Below are 18,999 nucleotides of genomic sequence, written 5' to 3' on the forward strand. Positions count from 1 at the left end.
AACAAAAATATTTTTTAGGAGGTTTAATAGTACCAAAGTTCACAATAGTAGTTCTATCTTGGTGAACTACATGTTGACATTGGGCACATCTTCCACATTTAAAACATCCTCCATCAACCCTTCCACCACGGCTACTCTCCAACATCCCCTTGAAAGAAGCCTCTTTTTTGTATATAATGGCTGTTTTTTCTCCTAACAAGGAAAGTAACTCAGGGTCCATTCTGAAAATTCTCCAAAATTTCTTGACAGTGTTACAAATGTCATAATAGTCAATGCTATATGGTAGTATCAATGCCCTACCAAAACTCTCTCTGTTCCCTTGTCCAGGTGTTTGTAACATGGCAGTGATGTTATCCAACAACACATGAAACACCCCTTCATTCCTTTTCGTCTGAACCTCACTCATTATATTAACCACCATCTCCTTCGGGTACCCCCTTCTAGTTAACTTACCTTCCAAAATCTCACATTCCGGGAGAAAATCATCCAGTTCAGAAACCATTCTGGCGAATCTTACAAATTGGCCTTTAACCAAGGCTCTCTTTTGATGTGCAGGGTGCCAACTATTGTAGTGCAGCAAGGAATTAGAATAAGTAGGTTTCCTATAAAGATGTGATGTAAAATCCTTATTGTTATAATTCTTTCTAATGGTGACATCCAAATAGTGAAGCAGATCTCTGTCCATACACATGGTAAATCTCAGAAAATGTGTCATTTCATTAATGTATTGAAAGAATTCATTCAGCCTCTCCTCACCGTCTTTCTAAAATAGCACCACATCATCCAAAAATTGGCCATAGAGCACCGAACAGTCTTTAAAAGAATTTAATGAATTAAAGACAAAAAGATCCTCCCACTGGGCTAGCACTATGTTAGCAAAGACAGGGGCACAACATGCACCCATTGCTACCCCCTGCCTCTGCTTAAATAAATGCCCCTCAAAGCTCACAAAGTTGTTCTCTAACACAAGCTCAAGGCACACCCTCAAAATAGAGACAGTATTACAGTCCATGTTTGTGTTTTTGACTAAGTAGCCACAAAACCAGTCAATCCCCTGTTCATGTGGAATGACCGAAAACAAATCACAAATGTCTGTAGTTACCATTAGTAAGTTGTCATCTTACATTTCTTGTCTAACTTTCCCAACAAAGTCCCAAGAATCTCTCAGCAACGTTGCCCTGTTTTCAAGCACGTTTAACTTTAAAATCCACAAATTTTGCAATACTAAATGTTTTGGATGCTTTTGCATCCACTATTGGGTGTGTGTGTGTGTGGGGGGGGGGGATTGGTGATAGATTTGTGAATTTTTGGGTTCCCAAAAATTGTTGGGATTCGTGGATGTACTGTCTCCAAAAATTTGTGTTCCTCAAGAGAAATCTGCCCATTCAGCAACAACTCAACCAATGTTAAATCAACATTTCTGTAAGAAATGTTGAGTTCATTACGGGAGACCTCTGTATAGGTATCACTGTATAGTAGTTCAAACATCCTGCTAATGTAGTCATTAACATCCATTATCACCAGTCCCCCACCCTTGTCCGCGGAGTTTCATGATTCTAATGTCCCTATTAGCTAAAATTTCTTCAAAAAGCATCACTTCATTGTGTGTAAATTTCCTATTGTATTGTGATCCTGTCCTGATCTAAGGTCACGAATTTCTTTACACACAAAGTCTCAAATAAACTAACCATAGGATGTTGGGGGGGGTATATGTGCTAGGTCTTTTTAATAACATCGGTAACACCCCAGTGTCAGATCCATTTTGACATTGTATTGCTAAATTCAATTTCCTACTGAAAACTTTTACCTGTAAAATTGTTTCCACTATGTTAGCCCTTTTAGCTGGGACAAAGTTCATTCCATTCTTGAATAAGTCAGTCCACTCAGAGCTAATGCTGATATGACTCAGATTATAATATTAAAATCCTCTCCTGTATTTTTTAAGTAGATCCCAGTGACATTCAGATCAACAGAATGGCAACCAGGGGAACTGGGGCCACCAACAACATGTGGAGCAGGACCAGCAGAGAGGGAAGGGGGAAGATAGAATATCCAGTATTACAGTTAATTTCTACCAATGAAGAGGAGCCCAGAGAAGACAACGAGGTTACCATTATAAAAAATACAGGAGATAAATTTCAATATACCACAACCATGGAGTCGGCTATTGCTATTATACAATGACACTATTTAAGAAAAAAAAAATACTTTTCCTAAATAATGTCTTTGTATAACAGTGCATTACTGTTCTTCTGCTGGTGGTGGTATACTGCTTCCTTGTGTTGATGTACTGAGCATGCGTATGGGACTTGCGTTCCTATGCATACCCAGTACATCAACGCTTTGAAACGGAATCAATGGAGTAAAGAAAGTCTCCGTTGCTCCATTTCTTTTCTTTTTTTTTTTTTTTTTTTTTTTTTTTTAATTAAAAAAAAGGGTTTTGGACACTTTATACCAACGGAAAAAAGTCCGGGCGACCGGACTTTTTTCCATTGGTATATTGTGGGATTTACAACAAGCAAGCTGGCCAATTAGCGTGCACGTTTTGGAATATTAATGGAGGGGTCAATGTATAATTCAGCATAGTCATTAAACATGCATATTTATGAGAGACCATCTGCTGGTCTTTAAGTTGTAGTCAGAACTGGGGATGGTCAATTGGTTTTTGATGCTTTGGTGGACAGCATTCAAGCTAGAAGGAGTAGCCTTGAGAATGATATTTCTGCTATTTTCAAATAAAAAGAAATTATACATAAAAGAGGACCATCTGATAATCTAGGATAAAGTGAAAAGTTTTAGTTGCTTTTTTAGTGCATGGCAAAACTTGGTAATGATTAGTTAAAAGAATAGGCAATCAAAAAAAGGTGTCTATGGCAATAAAAGTCAACCAATTTGCTTTAGTGTTAGATGGCAGTACTCTCTGTTGTCTTCTAAGAAGACGCACCATATTTTATTTTCAGCTATATGCAAAAAGCTGTACAGTTTTTATTTATTTTATTTGTTTCTTAAAACTATTTAGATGAAATTAAGGTACTATAGTTAATAAGCAGACTAAAGCATAGCACTGTCTCTCTCTCTCCATATATATATATATATATATATATATATATATATATATATATATATATATACATATTTATATATATATATATATATATATATATTATATATATATATAATATATATATATATGTATATATATATATATTATATATATATATATATATATATTATATATATATATATATATATATATATATACTCGTGTATTAATTACAGTTGAGAGTACAACAGTTTAAAACTATAACATGACGTGCATATGTGCAGTCATATAGCTCATACCTTTTCTCCTGGGCCCCGGCTGAAAATGGACTTCTACCCATTCAGACTTTCCTGGTAATCAAATGTCAATCAATCAATCAATCAATAAATAAATAAATAAATGTTGAACATGTAGAAATAGGAGACTCCAAGTATTAGGAAATGAAAGGGTATGTATTGCATGCAACATTACAGTGACTATAGATAAGTAAAAATCAACTTTATTAGGAAAATATAGATCATTTATTTGGTAATGTGGATTAGATGTAATTATTGTAAAACAGAGTTTCAAAGATGAAATTATTAACATGATATCTCACCAAACATTGCTTTAAAAATTGTCTTCCCTTGGAATACATGAATCCTCATTATCCTAATTCTCCAGATATCTCACTAGGGGACAGCAGGCAGTAAAATGGCAAAATTACATCTCCTCCTTCCTTCCTTCCTCTTACAGTTGGTGTCCCTCGAGGATCCATTTTAGGTCCCTTGCTGTTTAATGTATTCATAAATGATCTCCACCTAGCTACTAAACACATCATTGTCATCAAGTACACTAATGACTCAACACTCATCCATTCTGCAAATTGCCTAGATAAAGTACAAAGCTCACCCAAGAGTTCTTTTCCACCATAGAGTATTGGCTGACTGAAGCACAGCTGCTTCACCAACCCAAAAAAAGATCTTATTCAGTCCAATGTGTCTAACTGACCACAAAAACAATTTCTCAGTAACTTTCTCTAAAAATACCAAGATATAACTAGCAAGCCAAAGTAAGCTTCTTGAAGTCATTATTGCTGAAAGCTTAAAATCTGATCACCATATAAAACAAGCAGTAAAAACATCCATGAAAAACTAGGTACACTGTGTATTGTCAAACAATACCTCACAGACAATGCCATGAAAAGCATTGGTCACTCTCTTTTCATCCCATCACTAATATACACTGCTCCTATCATGATTAACCTGCAAGCCACTCAACTCTCCCTATTAGACCAGTGTTATAATAAGGTGGCAAAATTTGATGCCAATCACCATTACAGGATCCATCACTGTCTGTCATTAAAAAAACTTCAAAGGTAAGAGTTAAGGGACTACCTCACACATTATCAACTAGCCATTTCCCACAAACTCATTTATCAATGGAACTGTTGCTCTAGTTTGAAAAATATTATCCAACTTTACAGCCCTAGGAGATCTTTGCGATCCACTGTTAAATGTTACAAAAACAAACAACTCAGCAGGAAACTTGTTGTACTCCTCCTGTCTTACTGAAATATGGAACTCCGTCCCTCCCTCCCACCCTTAGACTTATAGTAAATACAAACTCATTTAAATATGGAAATCCCTCCCTCCCACTCTTATACTCTTAGTAAATAGAAACACATTTAAATATGGAACTCCCTCCCACTCTTAGACTTGCAGTAAACACAAACTCATTTAAAGCATAAACAAACGAATACCTTACAGATACATGGCTGCCAGATGCATGACTCCTGGAATATAAACAAACTGCTCCGATTAAGTACATTCATCGATACATAATGTCTTCAGTCAATTAGACTAAAATCTCCACTTTCTCTTCCCCACCTCTTTTTCCCACTTATCTAACCTATGAAACTTTCATTTCTGGCTTGTGAATACTACTACTCCTTTCCTGCTTCTCTCTTTCCAGCTATTAAGTCCCAAGATACTTCTCAGAATGTTTGTATAGAGCAATTTGCATCAGACTAGTAATATTTTAAGATATTCTATTATGCATTGTAATCCAGCATTTAAATCATTATTGTATTTTTGTTGTATTCTATGTACTCTTTTGATTTTTATGTAATTTTTTCTGGAGTTTTTATCCCTGGGCTTCCAATGAAAAAAGGGTAGACATCTGCCCATTTGGACCATCTCAGTAAACACATGCAATAAATAAACAAATAAATAAATGAATAAACATAATAAGGCCCAATCATTGAGATATAAGTAATGAAAAATGTAATTAGGTTTCAGGGTTATCTTGGGAAGATAAATCACAATTACACTGCAATTATTATGTGTTGTTAATGAGGAACTTATAAATTGTTATAAAGCTTAAGTTATACTCTGATATTCAGAAACACAGGACACAGTCCCATGTAAGAGCTGCACTATATAGGTCTAGTATGTTGGCAGGTAGGAGCAGAATTCATAAAGCTGAATACCATTCCTACTATAGTAGTGAACAACAAGACCATCAAGGAAATTACAGACACTGACCATGAATGGCGTACTCTGAAATCTGCTACACACACACACACACACACACACACACACACACACACACACACACACACACACACACACAAACACACACACGCGCACACACGCATACCCACGTGCGCGCACACACACACACACACACACACACACACACACACACACACACACACACACACACACACACGTGCGTGTGCATACAGCAGGCACCTTGGTGATTTCCTCACTTGCCTGTTGCAGCTGGAGTGACACAGCCAAGCTTAGTTGGCCGATCTCTGTAATCATGGCAGAAGCTGAAAAGATTCAGCACCACCTGCCATGGCTGTGGAAAACCTGCCATTAGCAATAATATGTTATGTGCTCTTACAGATCCTGCCAGGAATGCCATTCCATCTGGTGGTGGCGGTGTTGTTCAGCTATATTCCATGTTGCTGTGTTTGGAGTATTTCATCTGCCATTACATTCCTTTAGCTTTCCTTCCCTTCTTCATGATGTAATCCAACATTCACTTATTTGTGAACCATGAACCATACGTTGGATCCCTATTTGAATACTAGCTGTGTACCTGGACTCATCTAGGTACACAGTTATTTATGTCCTTTCACCATGGCATACTGAGGGGTTTAAAGGAGTTTTATGAATTCTGTATAGCATGGTAAACCAATTGTACTGCATAACAGCTCTACAAAACTGCATAAACATTTATTAAAAGTGCCATAGTTTTGATATATACTTCTATTTGTATTTCTTTCTATATGAATTATTGCATTAGTACTTGGTTTTAGCACCTTAAAATACATTTGAATGTGAATTTGGACTCTGTGTGTTTGCGTACATGCATGTGCCTAAGCATGTGTGTGTGCACACATGAGTGCATATGGGTTTGTGTGTGTGGGCCATGTGTGCCATGGGGTAGAGGAAACAAGGCTGCCTTGAAGGTATCCATGCTGCTTTATATGTTGTACAACATCAGCTCTGCCTATCAAATGTGGATTTCTGAGTGCTGCCAGATTGAGAATTTTCTGCTGCAGCAGTACTGCAATCACAGATTATTGTGTGTGTGTGTGTGTGTGTGTGTGTGTGTGTGTGTGTGTGTGTGTGTGTGTGTGTGTGCAGGGAGGGGTCTTGTGCTGCTGTGGGTGTTTAATGTCAATTGAAACTGTAGGATAGCACTACTACAACTGTCAGTGCTGGACATAATGCTGTGGTAGTTGCCCCCAAGCTTGTTAGGAAAGATGTCTTAGGGTAGTGCAGGCATGGATTTAACACAGAGAGCAGCATATGTATACAGGCCATCTGTCATTTGATATGTGAATTATCAATGCCCTTTTATTTACCTCCGATATTAGGTATTACTACACAAAGTGTGACAGGTCATCATAATGCAAATCCACAGAGAGAGAGAGAGAGAGAGAGAGAGGTAATTCCTTTAAATCAGCTGTTTTACATCTGTATAATATTCTTAAGTGAAAAATGTCAGAATTAACTGTAAGTGAACCATCCTTTCTTTTGAAGATGGGGTGAACTGAATGTCAATCTGAGGTTTCTCGAGCATATGCACTGTAAATTTAGTCCAGCTGCCACATGCCGGAATCAACAAAATGCCTGCCAAATCTCGATTAACCTAAGCTTTTTATCTGACACCCAAGACTGGATCATGAAAAGAAAGGCATTCATTACAGAGATTCTGACTTGTTAGCCACAACAAAAAGAAAAATATAGTAAATTACCATCAGCACAGCAGTAAAAACTCAAACCATACTAAAACCATACTACTTTAGGTCCTCACCTAGTGGCAGCAAGGACATCAGAGACAACAGAGCTATATGGTTCAGGTAGATGGAGCAGAAATGTATAACAATTGAACTCGCTTCTAGCTCCAGTACTGCTGAAGTAAATAGTTTGTGGATTGCTACATATAATCTTACAGCTATGAAAAGACAAGTCTTTAGTAACAGAATAAATGGAAGAAGTGTCTGTATTTACACAGCACTTTATCTTATCCCAAAATACTTATGGCAGCTGAGGCTAAAACTGGTAGTGAAGTGACGATCTATGGTTGCATCCTCTATGCACATTTGTACATATAGAGAGTCTGAAATTTGACTGTGTCAGTTTTATCATAAACAGAATTCACTTTCTGCTTTCAGAAAACATCTATGGCTTTCTTTCAACTGAACATCCAAAGGAGATTATCAGTGCATGAATATTTTTTAATGTCTTGTTTAAATACTGGTGCGCCCAGATACAAGTGTTTACAGTCTTGTCCTAAACTGGGACTAGGGCTCACAGTCTTCTGGCTTTGAACTAGATATGCTGCTAATTCATACTGATCAACCTCTGAGCATTAAAAATCATTGCACTGGCCTTTAAAAATCATAGCAGTGAGTCAGAAAGAACACTTTCTTATTTTCACAATAGACAGTCTTCATATGCTATGCTGTATATCTTTAAGGACAGAGAATCTTTGTATAGGTTTAGTTGATTTATATAATAAGGTGCATAATGATGGATGGTAATGGATCTACCTTTATGAGGAACTTAAGTAATTCTAAGAGAAGCAAGGATACATCTAAAAACCAAAATCATAGTTGTTGTTGTTGTTGTTGTTGTGTCTTTCAGCTTAGGGGTTGCTACAGCGGAACTCCGGTCCGCTAATGATTGGCAGCACATTTTTACGTGCCGAGTTGCCGGCCCTGACGCACAGCCATCAATGAAGGTACACCCATTCACGCATGTCTCCACACAGAAGACGCTCTAGCTGAGAATCGAACAGGACAATGTTTTACTGTGAGGCGACAACACTACCACCGCAGTCCTCCAAGAACCAAAATCATAGTACTCTGCCTAAATCATAGCAGCTGAGAGGTATGTACTAAATGCACTACATTGACATACTGTAACTCTCATTGCATTCTATACAATGCCTGATGACCATCAAGTCATGTTGGACAATGAGGGAGTACCAGAGCAAAGGAATGCATGGCAATGCAGTTTTCAGCAGCTGAAGAAACTGAGCAATCCAATACACCACAATATTTGTTTACTTAGGTCATTAGTGGTATGGCTTACTTCATGCTGTTCTTATAGCACTAATTGCTTAATAAGTATTTTTCTGAATCTTTGTTTATTCTCATTATGAATTGCAATTGTGTTCTTCCTACCTCTGTGTCATTTGATCACTGTCATTTTTTAATAATTTTCATTAATGGAAAGCAAACCAATAAACCACACTGATTCAAGGCAGGATTCCATGAATGTATTGAACACGTTTCTTTATGCACTGCAAAAACAGAATTAAATCATATTGTTCATAGGATGTGTATGTGTCACTGTTGTATTATTGTACATCTGCAAATAGTCCATCCAAACATAACACCCTAATTTGTTCCTTCTTTAACATAAAGCCACCTACTCATTTCTTTTCTAAGGCCCTTAATAAAACATGACAGCACAACTATAGTTTTACTTCTTACAGATCAAGTCATTTTAGGTGGAATTCTTTTGCTTCTAGAGTAACATAATTAAATTGTTGGAGTACACCTAGGTAAGACAAGGGACTTATCAGGATTCACCGTAATGGATGATGACAATGTTTCTGGTGCATGGTCCTTGTTGGCATATATTCCTGAAGGCAGAGATGCAGTACTTGGGATAGCAATTTTTCACCTATGATTCAAGTGTCTGGTTGGTGTGACATCTCCATGTGTGATCAACAGCATCCATCACATTCATTAAAGGTATGGTCCTTGGAGCTATCCATCCTGGTTGCCACTTATCTGCTCTGTAATGATGCTCAAGAATTTCCAATCTTACATTAAAATTTCTTGCCATTGTTCCTAGTATTTGGGTAGATTGTGTATTGTGTGCCTCTCTTTAAACATCTCATTTTAGGTCTATAGTGGATCTTAGGATCCTGTTCATAAGCAACATTTCCAGAATGTGGTTTGTCAGTTTATGAACTTCATTATTGTATGCAAAAAGGAAAATTGCCTACTGTAAGAGGAGTCTCTTTCTTGTTCATAGTTTCATAGGTGTGTATTAGGCTTATGGCCCTGGAGCCTTTACAAGCCCAGCCCATAGAAGTGCCCTGGCATCATGATGCCCAACGTTAGTTCCCAGTGCCTCTATCAAATAGAGCCACTGGAGTGATCCCAGGGTGAACTTTCTATTTCCCATCCACTCATCAAGGTTTCTCTTGAAGAGGGTCAGTGAAGTGCTCTGCTTGACATGTATGGGAAGTATATACCAGAGCATGGGCAGTCTCTAGGTTATGAACCTATTCCTCCAGCATGTTCTGTTGAGTGCGGTAATGAGGTTGAGGTCACTGGACCATGTGGTGTGGAGGGATTGGGATTTCTTTAGATGGAGCATTTCTAACAGAGCTGGGTCAGACATGGCTTTGTAAGTCTAGCAGAGATCGTCTCTTAGTAGACGATATGAGACAGAGAATAGCTGGAGCTTTTTGAGTCTGTCTGTGTAGGACATGTGTTTAAGGCTTAGGATCCTCTTCGTGAGGTACTTTTGTGGCCTTTCCAGCTGTTGCATGTGTCTAGTGAGGTACATGTCAAATGGGGCATTATACTCGATGATTGGCCTAATGAGGGAAGAGTAGAGAGAGATGATGACCTCCTTCTTCCTGGATGCAAAACCCTTGGTAATGAGATGTGCCACATAGAAGGACTTTCTGATCACAGTGGCAATATGGTGGTGGAAGGAGAGATTGCTGTCAACCTGTGTCCCCAGATCTCTTATAATGCCTTCAGTGTTCAGTGGGCTCCCATCAATGTGGTAATTAGTGGGAACTGAGTTTTTCTCAAAGGGGATGATGACACATTTTTTGGCATCAAGCTTAAGGCCATGGTTTCAACATCAGTCATTGGTTTCAGTGAGGCTTTTCTGTAGGATGTCTACATCATTTGGGGAGTTAATAATGGCTCCCAGCTTGCAGTCATCTGTGAACTTGGTCAGCCAGAGTCCCTCTGTGTTGGTCTGGACATCTGAGAAGTAAATGCCAAACAGGAGAGGACCCATGACAAATCCCTGTGGGACTCCACTCATGACTGGTCGGCAGTCTGACTTGGAGTCCACTACTTTCACCCTGTGTGTTCTATCTGTAAGCCAGTTTTCAACCCACCTAGTGATATAGGGGTCGATGCCTAGTTTGGTGAGTTTATCAGTAATTCCTGAGTGGGGAATGGTATCAAATGCCTTGGCCAGTTCGAGGTAGGCTGTATGAACTGCCTTGCCCTCATCCACAGCTCTGGTGACTGACTCGAAGAGGTCAACCAAGTTGATCTACCTTTCACAAAACCAAATTTCATGGGATCTAGAGTTTGGAGATTCCCTATATCCTTGTTAATTAGGTCCATGCTGATGTGCTCCATAGCCTTACATATCAGACTTGTCATGCTAATGGGGTGATAATTCCCCAGGGTCTGTAGTCGTTGCCCCTTTATGGAGAGGGCTGACTGTAGTAGTGTGCCATTTGGTAGGGACAAAGCCTGAGGTGAGGCTGTGACTGAACAGGGCACACAGATGTGGTGCCAGTTCACTTTGAAGTTCATGTAGAACACATCCAGGGACATTTTTGGGTCCCATGGAAGCTGTATTGTGCCTAGACTTAATGGATTTCTGAAAGCTCTTGACCAGTAGTATAGAAAGGGCAGGGCAAATAGAGCAGTTTCTCTGAGACCTAACTTAAAGATAGCACTAACCACATAAAACAAATTCTGAACAAAAGTTTTATATATATATATATATATATATATATATATATATATATATATATATATAGTGCTATTTGTTTTTTATTTCCTATTTTCCATTTACTTTAATGGCAACTCCATACGTCTATGCTGCACCTCACTCCCTTTAGACGTCCTTACATTTTGCATAAGGGATGAGACTCATGCAGCATCCCAAAGGCTTCTGATTGGGTGGCTGAGTAGCAGGATAGAGAGGACAGTTGCTGGACTTAACTTTGGCACCCATAGAAAGAGAGCAGCACTGTATTTTTCTGGTCTCTCTTCAATTTAAAAACATTAAATCCAATTTGTTGTGCAGCATTGGCGGTCGTCTAATTGCGTTTCCTTCTAATTAATCTCGTTTTTGATATATATATATATATATATATATATATATATATATATATATATATATATATATCTATATATGGTTTACTATCAAATGGGCATTTGGACTTTGTGCAACTCATATTAGTCTGAATCCACCCATTTGGTAGAATCGAAAGAATGAATGCTGAAATGTAGAAAAGTCCAACAGCGAATGCAATAGAGCATTCGCTGTTTTTAGTTTTAGCATTTTCATGCAGATCACACTATAGTGGGGACTGGGAAATGTACTCTTTCCCTCACTGTAGTGCGATCTCGGAGTTTGTGTATCTAAGTAGCAGGGGGTGTAGGGGTCACATCCCCCCCACATGAGGGTTGCATGTGGGCTTGCCCCCCCTGCAGAGATGTTCATTGTATATTGGAGAGTGATTCCATTTTCAGAAGTGTGGTGCATGTTCGAATTGTGTCGAATTCGAACATTCACCACTTCCGCATTCGACATTTGCATTGTTTGCTGAATGTGGTTTTCATTTCTATGGTTCATAGAACCGATAGTTCGCACGAAGTGTGACTGGGAAAATCAGAGTAAACCTGTATATATATATATATATATATATATATATATATATATATATATATATATATATATATATATATATATTTGTTTGCTTTAAAATTCTTTCCTATACTGGATGAGGGATCAGGTTGGCAGAGTGAGAGCCTAACCTGCTGTTTGTGTAACTTGCTGGCTGTGATTGCAGTCTCTAGAGAAAAAAAAAGTCTTTCCCTTCTCTGTTGAGCAAACACACCTGATGTTAGCCAGGTAAGTTAAGTAAAGTAAAGCAAGTGGAAAATGGGCATTGAACTGGGCCAAGCAGCAGGTCAGTGATGGCAGTTGCTTTTGATATTGTAATTATTAATTTAATTTATATATAATTTTGTTTTCACTTGTTTGTTTTTTTTCTTTTTTTTTTGAAAAACCTGCTTGGTACTTACTTGATACTTTGCTAATGCTATATTTTTCAATTCAGTACTTGATTACATCAGGGACAAAGTTTTAAATACTGGTTGCTATTACAAACATAGAAAGTTACTAGAATAACATGCTTTGCATTAAAATGCATTTTCTGAACAGGATATGAAATCTGAAACTCAAATGTCTATCATGTAGCAACTTTATAAACATAAAGTTCCCAGAGTAATATGTTTTGGGCATTACTATGCATACTCTGAAGGATGATGTCTAATGGCTGAAACCCAAATGCCTATCATTATTTAGTGATGACTTGAAGTTTGTGGTCGGAGGATCAGATCAGGGGCAAAGTTTAAAATATTGGTATTATACATATAGAACATTGCTAGATTAATGTGTTTTACACTAATATGCATTATCTGAAACCAGGATAAGAAGTCTGAAACTCAAATGTTTACCATTTTAGTGACCTTCAAGTTGAGGGCTGGGGAGGGTCACATCAGGGACAGGGTTTAAAATATTGGTTGCTATTATAGACAGAGAAAGTTGCTAGAACAATATGTTTTACACCACTATGCATTTTTTGAAGGATGAAGTCTGATGTTTGAAACTCAGATGTCTCATTATTTAGTAATGACTTAAAGTTGTTGGTGATGGGAGGAATCAGATCAGGGACAAAGTCTAAAATGTTGTTATTACAGAGAAATTTTCCTCAAGGTGTTTTTCCCCTTCAAGTTGTCAGTTTTTCCCACCTGTTCATTTTTTGTATTTTGGTCTTCATGTATGGGGGGGGGGGGGGGTTCAAAGAAGAGTCTCACCCTGGGCTCCAAATGGCCTAGCTACTCCCATGCTCTTGCCAAGCCTTTTGGCTATGCCATTGGTATTGAGATAAAAAGGAACATGCTTGATATATTTGATGTCATCTCTTTTTGTAAACATTTGAACTCCTCAGAAATCAACTGAGGTCCATTGTCAATAACAACCTGTTTAAGATAATCATTTCTGGGGAAATATAATCCCTAAAAATACTTTAGTCTTCTCTGATGAACCTTAATTCATGGGTATGATATCTGGTCACGTGAACAAGTGTCAGCAGTAGAAGAAACACAATGTTCATAAACAGGTAACATCAGCACACAAAAGCAGACACACACACACACACACACACACACACACACACACACACACGCACGCACGCACGCACGCACACACACACACACACACACACACACACACACACACACACACAATAACATGGCAAGGTTAAAGGAAGTGATATGCTGGAAGTAGTGCATCCTGTTTGCCCTACTATTCTGGGCCAAGTATTTGCTGTCTTATGAATCTGAGTACCAATGCCTGGATCCCAAATATAAACACAAGCAAGACTTTTCATCCTGACTGCCCCAAGATGCCTGCTGTACACATTGTCTAGTATTCTCAAGTGCATAATTGTGGGAATAACTACAAGAGAGTGAAATCTATTTCCTGTAGAGGAGCATTTAGTGGGTGTATAACCATAGCAAGGCCTGACAACATGTTCTGCAAGTCTTTAAGATGGTCTTCATTTTTATTAATGACTGTAATATCATCAAGGTAAAATGGTGTCCTTGGTATATCTTGCAAAACCCCATCCAGATTTCTTTGCCAATTTACAAGAGATGCTGCAATGCCAAAACAAGCTTATCACATTAGAATAACTGTTTATGAGTGCTAATTACCAGGAACATCTTTGAAGAATTCTCAGTTTTCATTTGTAAGTAGACCTAAAAAGCATTTCCCCACTGCTAATGAAGCAAATATGTACTTTATGTGAGAAAGCCATATTGGATAATGTAGCTAATGGCTACCTTAAAAGTGCCTACAAAATATGTACATCTCCAGTCTTCCCTTTCTTTTCATCTGGAATTATGGACATAGCCTATTCACTCCACTCTACCTTTGACAAAATTCCTGATTCTTCCAAGCATTTCTGGTATGTTTTCTCCTTTGTTTTGAATTTATAAGGCACTAAGTGAGTTTTGTGAAATGTTGGTACCGTACCTTTATCTATCTCAGTCCTGTTTTTGCACCTTCCAGGATGCCTGCTTTTCTCAAAAACTTGACATGAATATGTGAGGGGTTGTGAAAATGTATGTAATGTATTCAGTATTGTCAGGTGTTAATATAGTCAGTGTTTTAATGATATGTTAGTCTGTGTTTTCTTTGCTTTGTCATCTGAATACTATTTATCCACAGTTGTCTAGTATGTACATTTCCAGCACTTGTGTTTTGCCAATTTAAATTATATCTGTTTATTTTTCTTTCAGAACACATTTCTCCTCCACTGGGTTCTGAGCATCACTGAAGTATTAGGTATAGCCTATCATAATCAGCTACAGAAATTATGGATAACACAGAACTTTTACCAATCATCATTTGTAATTTAACTCCAACAAAATCTGTTATGACCCATGTTATTCATCAGTTAGATTCTCAAATGCAGTGTAATTAAGTCTTAATATGAGCCTGCTTATTGCTCAGTTATATTATGCATTTCTTCTTTTTTATTTTAACACATCTGTCTATGTACTTTATATTTCTTTACATTTTGTGCCTTTTTAAAAACAATTATTGAATTATCACTTAAAACATAGGCAAACATAACATTTACATAAAATAAAACAAGACATATAAATATGTTCCTAGTTACAAAATGTATACATTACATGTGTTGTTTTTTGTTTAACTATCATCAGTACAACATTAAATAAATTGCTGAGTTCCTGCCATGCGTTAAATCTCACTCCTCCTCCAAAACATTATTCTGCATGCATTGTTCCCAGAATTTCCATTTTTTTTATAGAATTTGTGCCTACCCTTTTCTAAAGATCCCACTTCCAGTTCTTTTATCTCTCTTACAATATTCAACACATCAAATGCAGTTGGTTTAGACTTCTCTCCCTAACACTACATACTTTTCCCCTCTAGTTTTACTTGCTTACATTTTAACTCTCTTGCCTACCTTGTCAATTGTTTCTGAAGGGCCCTAAGTCCTCTCTCTGCATCTACTCGCTCCATTTGCCTTCACTTTGCTCAGGTTCACTCCACTCCCCTATCCTACCCCATTCCCACCCCCACTTTCATTACATTTATACCTAGCCAGACCACACCCCTACCACTCCCAGACCTATCCTTTCTTACCTACCCAGAATCCTCTCTATCCCTGCCTTCTTACTCCACCCCTCTCATTTCTTTTCTTGCCTAACCTGCTCCCATCCACAAACCATGCACTTTCTCTACACCATTCTTACCAATACTCTGCTTCTACACTTTCTTTACCTCACCAACAGCTCCATCTCCTTCCACTCATACAATGTCAGACACCTCCAATCACCAACACTTCCACATTTCACACACCACTGACAATCCCACACCTATAGTAACATTAACCCACAACTCTTCACTCACACAACCTCTCTCCTCTCACCTCTCAAAGACTTTCACACCCTCCATCCTATTTCTCCAGTTTCCAAATACCACAAATTAACAAACTTAGACTTCTTCTTCACTCTGTTACACAAATTAAACTCCAAGATGACATCCATCCCAACCCAGGTCCCAATGACATCAATTCACAATTCCTATCTTCCTCATGTCCCACGACTACCACCTATACTCAGTGTGTCACTCACTTACTCACACCCCTACCCCCATTTATAAAGCCTCTAACTCCGATCTTCTGTTAAATTTCAAACTCTGTAGTATCATAAACAAGACTAGTGAATTCCACACTACCCTATCCACCTATTCACCAGATATAGCTGTAGTAACTGAAACCTGGATAATGCCCCGCATTAAGGACAGTGAAATTCTCACAACAGGCTATAACATCATAAGACTTGACAGCCTCAATAAACATGGAGGTGGTGTTGCTGTTATGTATAAAGACACCCTCAATGTTGTACAACTAAGCTGTACCCCTTGTGATCTGCCCAACTCTGAAATATTAGACCTGCCTTGAAATCAACACTAGTAAAGCTATAATAATCATAGCCACCTATCTTCCTCCAGGCAATAACCTTTCCACCACAGAAAATCTACTTTCCTGGGGAACCACCACATTCACCCATGAAACTATTGTCCTTGGTGACTTTAACCTAGATTGGCATACCTGCACAGCTAACAACCTGTCCAACTTTGTAAATCTCTTCAACTTCATCCAAACAATAAACTGTCCAACTCGCATAGACAAACACTCCAAAAAGCAGTCAACATTAGACTGGATCTTAACTAACAAACCTAACCTAAGTTTCCTTGCAGGCTGCCTACCAGATTCCCTCAGTGATCACTATCCAACCTTTATTTACAGGAAATGAATGTATACCCATAGCAACATCTCCTATAAATACATCACTACCATGAAAAACTTCTCCCCCGCTACTTTTAACCTCCTTCTCCAACAATGTAACTGGGCCCCACTTAAACACCTGCAGATAGATGCTGCTGTTCAGTACTTCAATGAAACCTTCCTTACTATTCTTAATAATCTAGCCCCCACTAGAAAAGTTCACATTAAAACTAAGCCCTTCCCATGGCTAACCAAAGACTCCAAACTATTAATGAAGCATAGAGATAAAGCTTGGTCAGCTTACCATACATCCAAAGACAAATCTGACCTCTTTACTTATCAACAACTAAGAAACTTAACAAAGACACATATAAAAAAAGACAAACAGACATGCTTCCTATCCTGCCAACAGCAAAATCAAAATAACCACCAAAAATTCTGGCTATCTGTCAATCAGCTCCTCAATCTGGGTCGAAGCTCAGCCGCTACTCCTGTTACATTAAACAACCTAGATGCTATTTCAACTCAATTCAACTCCCACTTCATCAACACAGTCACCTCCATACTAGACAACCAACCAGTCCAGCCACTTACTGTCCCCACTCCTACCACAGACATTCACAATCCCTTCTCTTTCATACCCATACAAACTAATTACATAAAGACTCTCTTATCCAAACTTAAACCATGATGCACAGCTGCAGATAAACTCCCTAATGTATTTCTAAAAAAAATGCAGCTACTTCTATTGCCTATCCCATTTCAATATTGATTAATTGCTCTATTAAAGAACAATATGTTCCACTTCTGTGGAAAAGATCTCACATTATACCCCTCCACAAAGGTGGACCCTCCAAAGAACTAACTAACTTTCATCCAATAGCCATCCTCGCCCCACTTGCAAAAAGCTTAGAAAAATGCATCCACAACCAACACATTAACTATTTCCTTAACAATAACCTCCTTTCCAGCTCTCAGTACGGCTTTAGAAATCAAAAATTGGAACTCAACAACCTAGAATCTTGTAACAAGATCGCTGTTTGCCACAAATCACCCGCATAGATCTGACCACTGTTCAGCTCTTTCACAATTAAACTTGCTTGAAATCCCCAACCTTTTATCTCTTAATCAACTAAACGTAGCCCACAAAATAATCTATAATCTTAGCAACTGTCTGCCATCTCCCATTTAGTTCAGCCTAATACTCAACATAGATCACTCAGATCTTCCAGCAAATTTTTACTAAAGGTATCCAACTCCCACAACTATCATGACAACTCCCTGTATTCACACAGAATAGCCAAACTCTGGAACACTCTTCAGGAGACCATAACTAAAAACCCTATATGCAATCAGTTCAAATCTCTCCTAAAGGAGCACCTTACCTGTCATTGGCTGTGCTCCTGCCACTGTCCAAGTTAATTTACTTTTCCCCCACTTATATTTACTTATCCCACCTTAACTTGTATCTTAGTTTCTTCTTTGTATATAATACTTAATCTAATTTAATATATTTAATTTAATGTATAATATAACAACTCCTGGACATACAACTGCCTAGCACCTGGGTGACATAGTCTAACTCCTTTCCCCTACACACTAAACAACCTGTTTAAAACTCCCACAGATGCACTATATATTATCACACGTTACTAGTAACTGCCTAGCTCATCTGACATATTCTAACTCCTTTCCTCTACCCACAAACCAACCTCTTTAAAACTCCCACAGATGCACTATACACTATCACACGTTACTTGTAACTGCCTAGCACCTGGCTGACATATTCTAACTCCTTTCCCCTACCCACTATCCAACCTCTTTAAAACTCCCACAGATGCACTATATATTATCACACGTTACTTGTAACTGCCTAGCAGCTGGCTGATATATTCTAACTTCTTTTCCCTACCCACTATCCAACCTCCTCTTTAAGGGATAATTGGCTAGGCTTAAAATGGCTTACAAGGGCAGTTAGCTTAGTACTGAACTATGAACGTATGAACCTATGAACGTTACTTGTAACTGCCTAGCACCTGGCTGACATATTCTAACTC

Source organism: Protopterus annectens, chromosome 2.part0 (assembly GCF_019279795.1).
Source record: "Protopterus annectens isolate FY-2018-M chromosome 2.part0, PAN1.0, whole genome shotgun sequence".
NCBI classification, from domain to species: domain Eukaryota; kingdom Metazoa; phylum Chordata; order Ceratodontiformes; family Protopteridae; genus Protopterus; species Protopterus annectens.